The sequence below is a fragment of the Pogona vitticeps genome, chromosome 1 (genome assembly GCF_051106095.1).
Source record: "Pogona vitticeps strain Pit_001003342236 chromosome 1, PviZW2.1, whole genome shotgun sequence".
Lineage (NCBI taxonomy): Eukaryota > Metazoa > Chordata > Lepidosauria > Squamata > Agamidae > Pogona > Pogona vitticeps.
In genome coordinates, this window is record NC_135783.1 from 331825253 (window position 1) to 331838744 (window position 13492).

Below are 13492 nucleotides of genomic sequence, written 5' to 3' on the forward strand. Positions count from 1 at the left end.
AGAAATTAAATTGTGCCAGTGTGAATTTTCTGGATCAAAATGTACTGCTTATTATCTGGTTCTCCCTCCTTTCCCTCCCCCTTTGATTTTCCCAACATACTGAGATCAACTAACATAATGTTTTGGAAACGCTATACCAGCGATGACGAACCTATGGCATACGTGCCACAGCTGGCACACAAAACCCTCTCTGCAGGGACGTGAACCATAAGTCGCTGGATCGCTCTCCCCTGCAGCCGAACCTGAGGAGGCGGCTGCAGATGTGGGTTGGAGCAGCTGGTGCTGGCAACTGAAGGCAGATCCAGAGTGGGGTCTGGAGACACCTCCGTGCCTGGGATTCCCTCTTCCACCAACACTTCTGCTTCCGCCACCGTCATTTCTGCTTCTACCACCACCTGCTGAGATTCCCCCCCCCCCCCCCAGTTTGGGCACTTGGGCCCAAAAAGGTTCACCGTCACTATACCATCCTGACTCTTAACACTATTACAAAGTGTGGCTACTTGGATCGAAGACAAATTTTCTGTGACTGTGGAGAAATTCGATCACGCAGGATTTGCCTACATGAAATTTATGCCCCACTATGTGTACAAAAGAAGATCTATTACACTGCTGAGAAACGCTATTGGAAGTAGCCTACTACTGGGGAAAGTATCTAATTATTTTAACATTTCAATTTGTTTTTAAAATTTTACTTATATGTCGTATATGTCCATAATTTTAAATTGTACGATGCTTAGATAAGAATAAAGAAACAAAGAAGAAGTATGGTGGGAAAAGATCAGACTGTAACAGCAGCAGTTAAATTCTGCTGAAGAGAAACAACAGCCTCTTGCATGGAAGACTGTTAACACAGCAAGATAGTTTCAACCAGTACTTTGGACAGACAATGAACACAAGGGCCTGCACAATACCTGCTAGAACCTGAGAGATTAGCTTTGAAGTTGGGGAAATATGGTGGTGTTTATTTATTCGCTTCACCAGTCTGGCTGCCGTATTCTGGACCTGTTGAAGTTAACACATCAGGCTCAAGGGCAGCCCCACACAGAGTACATTGCGGTAATCTGTTCTTGAGATTACCCGTGCATGGACCAATGTGGTGAGGGACTTGGTTTCAGGGAAGGGACACAGTTATGTAATCCCTCTGAAATTGAAAGTGGCAGACCAGAACACAGATGCTGTATGAGTTTCCAAAGACAGTGCTGGGTCCAGTAAAACGCCCAAACTGCAAACCTCATCCTTTGTGCAAAGAGCAGCATCCCCCCCCCCGAATGTTAGGGATGCACAGGCAGCAGAGCCCCTACTCAGAGGACCGCCATCTTGTTTGGATTTAATTTCAGCCTGTTGGCCCCCATCCACTCCACAATCGTTTCCAGGCGGCACTCAAGGGACGGGACAGCATCCACTGCAGAAGGATGGAAGGAGAAATAGAGTTGGGTGTCATTCATGTACTGGTGACACGAAACTCAAAATCTCCAAATGGCCTCCCCCAGCGGTTTCATGCAGATGTTAAATATCAGGGGGGTGATGACAGATCCATGAGGAACTCCACAATTTAAAGTTCAAGAGAAAGAGACCATCTCGCCCAACTGCAACTCTCTAGGGACAGTCTTCAAGGAAGGACCGGAGCCAGGTTAAAGCCAGGCCACCAATTCCCAACCCTGAGTGCCTCCCCAGGAGGATACCATGGTCAATGGTGTCAAAGGCTGCTAAGAGATCACGTAAGACCAGTAGGGACACTTTGACCCTATTGGCCTCCCTCAGATGTTCATCTTGCAGGACGAGCAATGCTGTCTCAATGCCATGACACAGCCTAAATCCATACTTGGAAAGGGTTGAAGTCACTGGTTTCATCCAAAAGTGCCTGAAGTTGATCCACTAACCCCTCTCTTAGTTTGCTTAAGAATGGAATGTTGGCAACAGACCGATGCCAAACTTGTTTTTTTCTAAAGAAGGCAGGTTAGCATCTCCTTGAAGGCTTGGGGAACCCAGTCCTCCAAAAGGGACATATTAATGATCAAAGTGGCCCACTCTGTGGTTATCAGCCTGCCTGCTTTCAGGAGCCAGGCTGGCCAGGAGTCTAGGGGGGTTGAAGTGGCCCTGCAACAATCAAGCACCTTGTCAACCCCAGTTGATGATACAGGCAGAAACTGATTTAAAATTGTAGGACAAGGCAGTGTCATGGCAGGGTCTTTTCCAGGGAGTCTTCTCTTCTCATGAGATGGCCAAAGTATTGGAGCCTCAGATTCAGGATCTGTCCTTCCAGTGAGCACTCAGGGTTGATTTCCCTCAGAATGGATAGGTTTGTTCTCTTAGCAGTACAGGGGACTCTCAAGAGCATCCTCCAGCACCACAATTCAAAAGCATCAGTTTTTCGGTGGACAATTCTTTATGGTCCAGCTCTCACTTCCATACATCGCTACTTTCTTAGTTTATAATTTTATGGTTGAAAGTTTTCTTCTTTGTAAATTCATTTTTAGTCATTGTTGTACCCCTGTTGTGAGCCGCCTAGAGTGGTCTATTGACTAGATAGGCGGGATATAAATAAAATAAAATAAATAAATAAATAAATAAATAAATACTTGAAAAACCATAGCTTTGACTATGCGGACCTTTGTTGGCAAGGTGATGTCTCTGCTTTTTAAGATGCTGTCTAGGTTTGTCATCGCTTTCCTCCCAAGAAGCAGGCGTCTTTTAATTTCGTGGCTGCTGTCACCATCTGCAATGATCATGGAGCCCAACTAAGTAAAATCTGTCACCGCCTTCATATCTTCCTTTTCTATTTGCCAGGAGGTGATGAGACCAGTGGCCATGATCTTCATTTTTTTGATGTTAAGCTTCAGATCATTTCTGCACTCTCCTCTTTCACCCTCATTAAAAGCTTCTTTAATCTCTCCTCACTTTCTGCCATCAGAGTGGTATCATCTGCATATCGGAGGTTGTTGATATTTCTTCTGGCAATCTTAATTCCGGTTTGGGATTCATCCAGTCCAGCCTTTTGCATGATGTATTCTGCATATAAGTTAAATAGGCAGGGAGACAATATACAACCTTGTCATACTCCTTTCCCAATTTTGAACCAATCAATTTTTCCATGTCCAGTCCTAACTATTGCTTTCTGTACCAAATATTGATTTCTCAGGAGATAGATAATGTGGTCAGGCACTCCCATTTCTTTAAGAACTTGCCATAGTTTGCTGTAGTCCACACAGTCAAAGGCTTTTGCATAGTCAATGAAGCAGAAGTAGATGTTTTTCTGGAACTGTCTGGTTCCTGCTGAGTTTTCCAAACTTGCTGGCATACTGAGTGTAGCACCTTAACAGTGTCATCTTTTAAGATTTTAAATAGTTCAACTGGAATGCCATCACCTCCACTGGCCTTGTTCTTAGCGATGCTTTCTAAGGCCCACTTAACTTCACTCTCCAGGATATCTGGATCATGGTCAGCAAGCACACTATCTGGGTTGTCCGGGACATCCAGATCTTTCTGATATAACTCCTCTGTGTATTCTTGTCCCCTCTTCTTGATGTCTTCGGCTTCTGTTAGGTCCCTCCCATTTTTGTCCTTTATCATGTCCATCTTTGCACAAAAGGTTCCCTTAATATTTTCAATTTTCTTGAACAGATCTCTGGTTTTTCCTTATCATTTTCCTCTATTTCTTTGCAGGATGTCAATGTTTATTCTTGCCATCTCCCATTTGACCGCATCCAGCTTACCAGTTCAAAGATCTTACATTCCAGATTCCTATGCAGTATTTTTTTTTCCCAGCATCGGACTTTCCTTTCACTTCCGGGCGTGTCCGCAGCTGAGCATCCTTTTGGCTTTGGCCCAACCACGTCATTATCTCTGGAGCTACTTGTACTTGTCCTCCGCTCTTCCTCAGCAGCATGTTGGACGCCTTCCAACCTGAGGGGCTCATCTTCCAGCATCATATCTTTTAGCCTTTTGTTTCTGTCCATGGAGTTTTCTTGGCAAATACTAGAGTGGCTTGCTAGGTTCTGCTCCAGGTGGATCGCTTTTAGTCAGAATTCTCCACTATGACCTGTCCATCTTGGGTTTCCCTGCGCGGCATAGCCCATAGTTTCTCTTAATTACTCAAGCCCCTTCACCACGACAAGGCAGCAATCCATGAAAGGGAAGGCAATCCATTGCGGGCCATGGGTGTGTGTAAAAATGTCCTTAGCAACAAAATTATATCCACACTGATTTAAATGCATATTTACAGAACAACTAACCTGAAGTATGCTACATAACCCTTTAATTCTCAATTTATAGCGGCCTAACAAGAGCGTCTGAACTATGATAAATCAAAGGGAAAGAGAAAGTTGACATTCTGGCTGTTTCTCAGAGAAGAAAACCAACAATCTAGACACTTTTCACTAAAGCCCAACATGGTTTGTATAAAATAAGATTTGATTTATTAGACAAACTATTTCCTTTCTGTCTACTTAATATCCCCCTTCAAATTCAGTTTATTTTTCTTTTCAACTGTTTACAGACTTATATTTAGATTTCTTTAAAAGGTCAGCCAGACAGAACTGAGGACTTCTTGCAACTTCATAAAAATATACACTTTGGCTACATTTCTAGGCATATCAGCTTGTCTATCATTCTTTCCCACTGGCATACCAGAACTAGTCTGAATGTATAGGATGAGGTTAAAGTACTATCATTAATTTGTAATAAAGAGCCAACAGCATTTTGCAACACCGCTTTAAAACTTTTTCTATCTGTGAATTACAGTTTGGCACTGAGGACTGCTATTAACAACTTTACTGCTTTGCTGATTTCTAAAGAACTAATTCTTACTGAGATAAGAATTGTATTCAAGGGCTGTTCCTCTCCAGACTGAAAGTAAGGTAAAAAGCTTCTCCCTGCCCTGTCTGTTTTCTATGTGCAGGAATTACGATACATACATATACAATTTTATATATATACAGTGGTGCCTCGCAAGATGACTTTAATTCGTTCCTTGGAAATCATTGTCTTGCGAAAACATCGTCTTGTGAAACCCAGTTCCCCATTGGAATTAACTGAAATCTATTTAATGCATTCCAACTGGGAAAAAAAATCACTGTCTTGCAAATTTTATTTATTTATTTATTTATTTATTTATTTATTTATTTATTTATTTATTTATTTGATTTATATCCCGCCCATCTGGTCTGGTCGCCCATTATCCATAGAAGATATCGTCTTGCAAAACACAGTTCCCCATACCATCTTGGGGAAAAGCAATCCCCTCACCTGCACTGCCTTTGGAAATTCAAGGGGTCTCAGATGGCCTTACCCCTCTTTCTCTCTCCAGCAATAAAGAAAGAGGATAAAAGAAGTCAAAACAGCCCCCTGGCTCCTGACAATGGTAACTCCATTTACCCTGATCCTTTACCACAGAGAAAAAGAGAGAAAGGAATATAAAACATCATCAGGACTTGCTGCCTTTGCAATAGATCCTGATAAGAAGAAAAAGAGATGAAAAGAAATTTAGAAAAAACAGAGTTAATCAGAAGTGCAATCTCTCATTAATACAAATTAGGTAGGCAGATGAGTTCCCCACATTTGGGGAAATCATAGGGATCAGCAACACACCCAAAGTGCAATGGATGAGCCTCCTCCTGGAAAAACCACTTTTATGACATAGTACTTCCTCTGCAAGGTATGAGTTGGAATGGCCCTTGCACCTCATACCCCCTTCTGTCCCCTGACCCCCCAAGGCATGGTGACCCCCCTGGCTGCACCTCCCACTCAGTACAGGGCTGCACAGCCCCAGTCCTGCCAGAGGCCAAGAGAGCTCCTCAGTGTTCCTCTTTAATCTTCCATGCCGTGCAATTAGTCATTACAGACTGTGTAGGGAATAACTGAGTGCACTGTTACTTGCAGCCAGCGTTCCCTCTAAGGTGCACAGAGCTCCACTGGGCATGCGCAGTCAAGTGTTAATGCCATTTTGCTTCTGTTTGCTGCTAAACCCCATGTACAACGGGTGGAACTCCCATGCAGTATTCCAGAAAATTAGAAGGAATGTTGCTTGGAGTACAAAGCAGGTCAGTTCAGGAACTGCTATGACTCTGTATTTATACAAAATAATTTTTTGTTGCATAGGACAAGATGGCCTGCAGACCTAGCAACAGGACCAAGCAAGTTCTGTGATCAGCCATGAATGAGAGGCTTGAAGGAACCTGCTCCCCCACCCCACCCACGCTAAGCAGAGTATTCATTCCAAATCCCAACTGCTTTGGCCCACTGGGAAAAGAGAAAGTACACCTTGATCCAGCAATGGGCAAATATAGAGGGTCCAGAAACTGCACCAATTGCATTTCCACCACCGCCTGCAGCCTTGCAGTCACACTTGTCCCTTCTGACAAAACCAGATATGTGGTTTTACAAGTTTCTGAAAATGCTATTTGGGCAAAAAAAGTTTGAAATAATATTTAATAGGAGGCTCATGCCCACTGGAGGTATGATTCTTGACTTTCAGCTCAGTGACAGGGGGAGAAGTTCTAAATATTGCAGCAAAGGCCTTGTTAGCTACATGTGAACTACAAATCATACAATTCCCAGCCCTGCTGTAGCTACTTTCCTTTGTCTGGTAGCATGGGCTAGATCACAGCTAGAGAACCTCTATCTTGTCCAATGTTTTAGAATACAACTTTCAGAGTCTTTTACATCTCTGGTCAAGATGGACAGGGCTGATGGCAATTTATTTATTTATTTATTTATTTATTTATTTAATTTATATGCCGCCCACTCTACCCAAAGGTCTCTGGGCGGCTTACAACAATTAAAATTCAATGCGATAAAATAAAATGATCAAAATACAGTTAAAATACAATTAAAATACAATTAAAAAATACAATTAAAATTGCCATCATTAAGACCCACAGTTAATGTTATTTCAATTAAAAGCCTTCTGGAACAGGAAGGTTTTGACCTGGCGCCGAAATATCATCAGTGTCGGCGCCAGGCGAATTTCAGTTGGGAGGGCGTTCCATAGTCTGGGGGCAGCTGCCGAGAAGGCCCTTTGTCTACAAGCCATCCCTCTTACCTCCTTGAGGGATGGCTCTTTCAAAAGGGCCCCCTGGCTAGATCTTAACAGCCTGGTAGGCTCATATGGAAGGAGGCGGTCCTTCAAGTATCCAGGGCCCAAGCCGTTTAGGGCTTTATATGTCAAAACAAGCACTTTGAATTGGGCCCGGACAGCAACTGGTAACCAGTGTAAATTATACAGAATCGGCTTGATGTGCTCTCTGGCGGCCCCACCACTCACCAGCCGCGCCGCTCGATTCTGGACCAGTTGCAGTCGCCGGACCGTCTTCAAAGGCAGCCCCACCTAGAGCGCATTGCAATAATCAATACGAGATGTTACCAGTGCATGTGTAACTGTCATGAGACTCCGCTCGTCCAGGTAGGGCCGTAGCTGGTATAGTTTCCGCAGCTGGAGGAAGGCGCCCCTGGCCACCGAGTCCACCTGGGCTTCCAGTGTTAGACTGGGGTCCAGGAGCACCCCCAAGCTGCGGACCCTGTCCCTTAGGGGGAGTGTAACCCCATTCAGGACAGGGAAGTGGCCCTCCAACCTGTCCGGCGAAGCACCCACTAACAGCACTTCCGTCTTGTCTGGATTGAGTTTCAATTTATTAACCCTCATCCAGTCCATTACAATCTGAAACCTCCAGACAATCAAAGGATCTTGCTCTATCACAAGTTAGAGAGAAAAGCCCCCCTGCAAAATCAACATCCAGAAAAGGGAAGAGTTGGCTTGACCTCCCACTTCCTTTTCACATTAATGCACTGATCTGCCTTATCTACACCCATTTCCCTGTAAAAAACACACCCTGTAAAAACACACCCTTAAAAAAATCCAGTTCACTATGGAAAGATACTTGTCTGAGAAGTGAAACAAAGCTATAATGGTGCAAATAAATAGAACAATCTTTACATCAACCAAGAAAAATATTAATATAGATTATTATTGTAGAATGAGGATGAAGTCCAATTCAATGTTACATAACAGCTGCCATGAAGAATACTGGTACCATCATAATCGAGGCTTGGGAAATCATTAATTCAGAATTGCACACAAACAAATGACAGCATATTTTAAGAGAACCTTTGTCCATTCTACAGATGTAATTTAAATTATACAATTAAAAATCACAAGACTTATCAATACAGGCCTGCAACATTTGCAAAAGCAACTAGTTAGATTAAATCAGCCCCAATCTTTCAATCAACCAGAAATATACCCTCACTTATATCAGGCAGGTGTTTAATGAAAAACTGAACATAGCACGTCAGTATCTATATTAATAAGCACAAAAAACCCAGCACACATAAGGTTTCATCAGAGATACATTCTTCTTATACGCCAGGAAATGCTTCTAAAACAGGTTCTTTCAAAATAGAATTACAAAAAGCTGCCTTGTATTGTATAATATATTATTTGTCCATCAAGCCCAGTAGTGTTTGCTGTGATGGGCAGCAGACCTCTGAGGTGTCAGGAAGAGGTCCTTTCTGTCACCTGCTACATGACCCTTCTAAATGAAGAAATTAGAAACTGAACTTGCAGCAGGCAATACAGATGCTATGTTAGAGCACAGACTCCTACACTAACGCAGTTCTCTCTTGAAACAAAAACAGTCTGCTTTTTTTACCTTCAGAATGGTTTATTCATATGCAAATGAATGCAGATTTAACTGATTAAAGGAATCTTAGTTCATTTAGTACTTTGGGTTTTTAATCGGGTGACAACACTAATCCATATGCCTGCTGAAGCTCATTTGGAAACATAAAAGAAAAATCTACTATCCCCTCCCTGCAGCTCCCAACCCTACGTAATAAATGCATTTCTTTCCAGGCAATTATTTGGTTGTTGATGAAAGAACATCCTGTCCCCAGCACCTGTTTCTTCAGTCTCCATGAATAATGAATTCACTGCAAATGCGTCTGTCAGCTGGTCAACATGCTTACTGTGTTTTTTTAATGTATCAAAGCTATTTCAGCATGAAAAGATTCTCTCTTCTTCCATTTCTGCTTGGGTTCTATATTTTTTTTCTCAATGAGTACATAATCAAAAGTTGGATTTTACGCACTAAAAATGATACAAATATTATTATCTTTTTTTCCCTATCAACAAATTGGAGGGGGGGATCTTTTTCATCCAATATCTATTGAATGAGGAATTTCCTTTTTTTTCACTTCTTACATTCCTCAGAATCCAGGCTCCAATTGCTATTTATTTCTCTCATAGCTGTGGTCATCCCAAAGAACCTGAAACTCTTCCAAACCTTTCTAAACCTTTTAAAAATCTCCAGTTGTTTTTTTTTAATGACAGACTTAGAAATAATAGGTGATTCTTTTATATCTCTTGATTCAGCTATTGGCATTCATTTGCATAAAAAAAAGAAAGCTGAAGCCTGAATTTGGGCATTCAAAACTAGAATAGTTCCAACAACAAGCCACAGGCCCAGAACACATGCAGTGGGATAGTATTTTATCATCCTTTAGATGCAGATAAGATACTAAGGCAAAGTAGCACAAATGTCATTATATAGAAATACAGAATACAAATTACTGTTTAGCTAGGCATTAAACCCATTTTCAGTTACATTAGATCAGGAGTAACATGCCCACTAAAATTACAGCCAGCCAGGGGAACTGTCCTGCTATATTTCACTATGTCCCATAGCACTGTTTTATGAAGTTATGGACCCCTATCATTATATTAAAAGTCATTATTAAAAACATAGCCCTCCAGCTGGGCCTCTCTCATGTCTATCTTGATCAGAATAACTGATTGTTTTATAAGCATTTAACTATCTTATCCTTTGGTTTGTAACCTGACTTAAGAGGGTTTAAATCTCTTGTCTCTAGCTGTACGTCTGGCCGAGGAGGGCTGTGTGACATTTACATGGTTCTGTTTATTCAGATTGTCTACCCTATGCCTGAATTACAAGGGGTACTCAGAGAATTTGGACAACAATGGGAGAAACCAGGAGTAGAACAGATGAATGTCATTCATTTCCCCCATGTTTTTTTTTCATAATTTGAGTACTACCTCAGAGAACAATAAAAACACACCAAGCCTTGTCTAAAGCTCTTCTGGGACATCTGCTCTGGCTTATTGCCGCACAGAGGTCTAACTGTCTGGTTATTTCCCTTAAAATCACCTTCTTTGACCAGAGTGTGATGGTAGTACAAGAACAGTATTCTTGGCTTCCATTCTTCATATTTAAAATTCATCACACACTGTGGGCTTGATTCTTGGCTGTCATTAAGTTATTTTCACAATTACAATGGCCAAATCCCTGTTGCTTGAGTAGAGTAGGCCCACTGAATCAATGGAGATTTGATGAGTCCAATCTCTCTATAGATTCCATCGATTCAAATTAGTCTACTGTAGCTGTGACTTGATAACTCAGTGGTTTAGGTATCTGGCTGCAGAGACAAAGATGAGGAGTTTGATTCCCCATGATGTCCCCAGGATAAAAGCCAGCCTGTGTAGCTATGTGCAAGTTGCACAGTCATAGCATGCTCCGGGAGGCAGTGGAAGACAGGAGGGCCTGGCGTGCTCTGGTCTATGGGGTCACAAACAGTCGGACATGACTTAACGACTAAACAACAACAAAAACATGCTCCCAGAAGGATAGTAAACCCCTTCTGATTATTCTATACCTAGTAAACACTGGAAAGGATCACCACTATAAGTCAGAATAATCTTGACAGCATGCAATTATATTATTATTTAAGTCACAGGGTATTAAGAGTAGGCCCATTTGAATCAGTGGAAGTTAAGAGGGATTTGACTTACTAAACCACATTGATTCAATGGCTCCATTCTAGTGCAACTTATGCTAAGCAACAGAATTCTGGGCAATATTTTTTTTTAAAATACTGTTCCATTCTAAATGAAACCAGAGGTTTCCATCAATTGCATTACTCTATGACAAGGGTTCTCTCAAAAATACAAGGCAGACTTCCCAATGAGAATATTAGCACTTGCTTTGGAAACCACTGCCAGTATTCAACAGGGTATTCTGCTGACAGAACTACTTCAATCAGCAGAATAGTGCAATTCCCGATCTTCTCTGCAGCCTCCAAACTTATCCAAAGCCTTCTCCTGTGGACTGAAACATGTGCATCTAGTTGTCAGGTAGTGTGGAGATGTAACCTGAACTACTTCTGGACTCTTCTTAAAATCCAGTTCATGTTTTTCTATCTTAAAGTAAAATCAAAATGATATTGGATGGAAATTTATTGAAAGCAGTCTAGATACTGAAAACTCATACAATTAAAGCTTGCTGATATCAACTCTAAAGTGGTGGTGATGTAAAGTTTAACCTCCCCCCCCTTTTTTCTTTCTACCTTGCAAAAGAATAAAAATAACAACACTCTATCTTACAAAGCTACATAGCCATATTAAAAGATAAATATAGCTGCAACAGAACAAAACAGTATCAAAATTAAACAATCAAAACCTTTGCAAATGGCATAGCCTTACATCAATTCTTGCTTTCCATTTCCCACGTATCACTTCCAGAGCTTAGGAAGTTACTTTTAAGAACAGTAGCAGTTGTTTTTCTAACAAAATGTAGTCATTCATAATACAGTATTATGATTTTAAAGTAATGTTACTTCCTTGATAAAATGTAACTAAAACACACACTTTACTTCTAACCTGTAGTATTATTTCTAGGGCACATGGAACACTCTCATGAAAAACTATAGAAACAAGAGTTATGTTTAGTTCTGTGCTATGAATAGTCATGGGGAGAACCCAAGGAAAGATGGAAAAGGAGGAAGGGGTAAAAATAATGAGGGATAAATTTACAGAAAACAACTGCCTTGACATTATCTATCCAACTATCTACCAGAGTTATGCTTATGGAAACTTTTGGAGTTGGTAAATAAATCAGAATATGTAGGAAATCTAAAAACAAACCAGTTTTGCTTTGGAAACAGGCTTGACCTTTCTTGGCCATTCGAGCCAGCAAAAGATTTAATGCCAAAAAGCTATTAAAAAACAAGGGGATTGTCAATTTAGAAACGTTAATAAATCATGTTACCTGTCTCGCAGGAAATTCCTTCAATCCTGGAATTTGTTTTAAGAAGGGTTATGGATGCAAAATTACATTTTTTTCCCTAGTCAGAAAATAGTTTTTAAAAAGGCAAGAAATCACTACACTAATATTCTAGCATTTCACTAAGAGTGGAAGGGCAGGGCCTGTCTTAAATTGGAGCACATGCTCTTCTGACATAAAATTCCAGGCTGATAGTTCTTCTTCTGCTCTTTATGCTTCTTAATAGATAAATCATGAGAAGGAAGCTAACATACTGGCCAACGTGCCCATGTGTTAAGTGTCCCTGTCTGCTAGAGAGTGTTACTATACACAGTCCTGCTCCCAAAATACCACGGCTTTACTCAGGCAGACATCTAGTTCCTGGACTTTTACACTCCCTTTGTCACACGAAGCCCCCTTCAGGCATATAAACTGTGAGGGATTTGTGTTATAAAACTGATCAGTGATATTACAAAGCCAAAACTTTGAACAGACAAAGAGAGGTCAACAAACTTGTCTAATACAAGGGGGTGCTGATAAGTATTGAACCTTTCCCAGAAAAAAAAAATGGGCTAGGAAGCTATAAATTGCAGGGTGTGTTGGCCAATTTGTCTGTATTCAATGGTGCAAAAATCAACTACATATGATTTTACTTATCTTTCATGTGTAGGTCCAAAGTGAACATAGCAGCACCTCCAGAAAAGTTCAATGTGAAACTCCCAAGACAGCATAGATGCCTGGGGAGCTATGCCAAAAAAAAAAAAAAAAAAAAAAACTTAACTAAAAACACGATCAAGCTATCAAACCTGTGGATATGACAGCATGACTAAATGAAAACATTATGATCCTCTGGATTCTCATAATACATCACAAACAACCAGCTTGTGGGCAACAGCAGTTAAGATTCCTCAAACCAGGATACCCATTCTAACTCATTTTCAACAACACAATTTTAAAATTTATATATGTACGAACAGAATTCTGGAAAAAAACTGCACATCTATTAGGCTTCTGTAGCTGTGTAGCTGGTCTGAGATATTCTTTGCCACCTTAAATTAATCTAGTTATTATATGCATGAATTCTTTCATAACAACAACTCACTGTGAGCAGCCATCATACCGCAAAAATTAGCAGCGTGAAAAGACTTAATGTTAACTTCATATACCCTCCTTACAAGTCAATTATCTTCTGCTGTGTATATTTAATCATTGTTTGGCAGAGTTGTGTGTCTCTGTATGCTACAGAGATGGTAGATAGGAATGTTAAACTGTATCAGAGACTATTATGTAAACGAACTGAATAATACCCTGGAGTTACAGGCTTTGGCTCTTTAAACAGGCAGTGTAATTCTTCAGATCATGTTTTGGCAAGTGGGAAACAATTCTTGTGATGGCATGCCTCTACGGTAGCCACATTCCAAAGTTTAAATATAATCTCCCAC

The 13492-nt window shown here is 40.9% G+C and overlaps 1 protein-coding gene and 1 non-coding gene across 3 annotated transcripts in view; both read right to left on the bottom strand.

Moving 5' to 3' along the window:
* Nucleotides 1-13492, bottom strand: part of ITPK1 (inositol-tetrakisphosphate 1-kinase) — a 138142-nt gene that overhangs the window by 23107 nt on the left and 101543 nt on the right. The gene's annotated exons all lie outside the window — the stretch shown is intronic.
* On the bottom strand, nucleotides 5491-5661 carry LOC140703559 (U1 spliceosomal RNA). The gene has a single exon (XR_012082889.2). It is a non-coding gene; the product is annotated as a U1 spliceosomal RNA (small nuclear RNA).